Raw genomic sequence first — 2,876 nt, 5'->3', positions numbered from 1 at the left:
GCGTGCGACGTGGGAACCACAACTCAACTCCAACTCCCCATCACGTCCTAAGGTTCTCAACAGGCCGACCAGCGACTGGACTTGGAGAGCAAATCTCTGGAAGGCTGGGATGTCACCTCGTCTAACGTCAGGACTGTCAAGTACACTAGCTATCCTCCTCAAGGCCAACTGATGTGGCTGGCCGTACTTGTCACAAAGTGCTGACATAGTGTCCGTGAAGGGGGTAGAGGAATTCAAATTAGCATCAGCTATCATCTTAGCTTCCTCGAACTTAAGGTGGTCTACCAGGATCTGGTACTTAATCTGGGATCTGGGGGGAGCAGGTTCTCCATGGTGATGCGAAGGCGAGCGAATTCACTAGGATCTGGATGAGTAAACTTGGGGATTGTAGGAGGGGTGCCACGATACACCGACTCAGAGGAAGGGCTTACAGGCCGCACCTTAGGCTCTGACTGAGGAAGAAAGGCTGGGACACGAACATTGGCAGGCGCTAACTGGCCGTGGGCAGGCAATGGCATGGCATTAGGTGTGAGCAACTCTCTGAGGTCCTCAGGAGTAGGAGGCGGAGGGAATTCACCAACATCAGGAACACTAGGTCGAGGAGGGTGCGAATGAGTGGTAGGGAGCACCAAGGGAAACTGCTGAGACCCTGAGACCACAGGCTGATAGGAAGTAGCTGCATCGGACAACTCAAAGTCACCTACTTGTCTAGCTAAGGCTGCATCAGGCTCAGGCCAAGGCGGCGGAGGAAGATCAGGGAAAGAATCATAATCGACTACAGGAGTGGATACACGGGGCTTCACTGGAGGACTGGACAACCGCAAAGCCGAGGGCTGCACGGGCGAAAGAGATTGGCCTCTGGCTTGGCTAAGGTCTGCTCGAAGGGACTGCGCTGCGTGAACTAACTCTCTAACTTCTGCACGCACTGCTCTTAACTCTCTCAGGTCAGCTTCGAAGGCGGCACGCTCGTGACGCAGGTGCTGTAGCTCACTGAGATGTGCAGAAGCACTGGAATCAGCTGCTGAAGGTGAGGAAGGGACTAGCTGAGGGCCCACCGCAGGCTGAGCATGCTGATAACTGGATGTCAGGATCTGTGAGCCATCAGGACGGACACGGTCACCACCAGGAAGGGTAACACATGGCTGAAAGGACATGGACCAGGCTGGAACAGGTGTCTCCACAGTGCGGAAAACATCAGGCTCGGAGATAGGTCTGCATCGAGGAAACTGCACCTCATACTGCTCTAGGTAGGCTGGAGGACGAGTAAGACGCTTAGGGCGAGCTCCGCCAACAATCTCCTCATCAGAGTCCATCATATCAGAAAGGAACACTCATCCGGCTCGAAGGACCACAATGTTGGAGAGACTTTTGACTTTCAGGATCTGATTCAGACTGGGATGAGTGAACCCCCTGGGTGCCGGTTAGAGCACAATAATTATATAAGGATGAGGACACCGGTGATCAGGTTTAGGGAATGTATTGATAGGAGATTATCAATGACAGGCAGTTAGAGGCATTAGTTTGTAGGTCAATGACTAACACCTCAAAGTAACTTCTGCAGGAAATATCATAAATAAACAGGAATTAACGTCCATTCAGCGTTCAACAACAGCAGCGGCTCAACTCACGAGACTACTCAGCCGGATGATGACGTACAATATCAGAATAAAAGCTCTCTCTTAAAGGAGCCTTTACAACAGCCGCCCCAAAGATGAGAATCATCTTTGTAATCAGGAAAGACGACTCTATGCTGGAGGGTTAGAGACTCCAGGATCATCTAAAGGCAAGGTTGGTAGGACAACCAGTCGGGCCACTGGTCGGGTATAGATCTGATCCTTGATCTGCACATCTGCTGATCTGATATGACCATCGGGACTGAGATGGGTCTGAATGACTTTACCTACGGGCCATAAACCTCGGGGCAACTGAGGGTCAACAATCATGACGTAGGTATGCACTCGGAGGTCAGGAGGCAAGGCTTGCCATTTCTGCCTGGTCTGCAGACTGGGAAGGTAATCATGGATGAATCGGGACCAGAATTGATCGGCCAAGATCTGAGAATGTCTCCATCTTTTGCGACTTAACATCTCGGATTCTGGGTAAATAACTTGAGGTAAAGATCCATCAGGCCGCCCCATGAGGAGACTACTAGGGGTCACTGGGTCAGCATCGGCCACGTCGGAGGACACGTAACCCAAGGGTTTTGAATTAAGGATAGCCTCGACTTCCAACAAAACTGTCATCAGAACCTCTTCAGGGACAGACTGGGAACCCAGAACGGTGTACAAGGCTGACTTGACAGATCTCACTTCCAACTCCACCAAAGTGAGGGGCTGATGGCGGATTAAAGCAGAAGTGGATCTTCTGGCTTGCAAGATGACGCTGCAGGTCAGGAGCTAAGGCAGCATATGCTTCGCGCAACTCCCGCTCGCCTCCACGGAAATTGGTCCCTCGATCCGACCATAACTGCACTGGGGTGCCTCTCCTAGCAATGAACCTCCGAAGGGCCATAAGAAAGGAATCCGTACTCAGGCTAGGGAGTAAGTCTAAGTGTATGGCTCTAGTGGTAAGACACTTAAACAAAACACCCCAACGCTTCTCTGTACGTCTACCAATCTTGATTAGGAAAGGACCGAAGCAATCCATCCCACATGAATGGAAGGCAGGCTTGTGAAGCTCAAGGCGGGCAGAAGGTAGATCAGACATCTGAAGCACGGAAGGCTGACCTCTCCACCGGCGACATTCCGGACAGGTATGCTGAAACCGTCGAACAGCTTCACGGCCTCGTAGGATCCAATAATGTCTGCGTATCTCCGCAAACAATCGCTCTGATCCAGGATGATGCAGCTTGTTGTCATAATGGCGGATGATCAGGC

This window comes from Sinocyclocheilus rhinocerous, unplaced genomic scaffold (assembly GCF_001515625.1).
Source record: "Sinocyclocheilus rhinocerous isolate Xijiao unplaced genomic scaffold, SAMN03320098_v1.1 scaffold360, whole genome shotgun sequence".
In the NCBI taxonomy this organism is placed as follows: Eukaryota; Metazoa; Chordata; class Actinopteri; order Cypriniformes; family Cyprinidae; genus Sinocyclocheilus; species Sinocyclocheilus rhinocerous.
Note: the sequence above shows the minus strand (reverse complement) of the source record.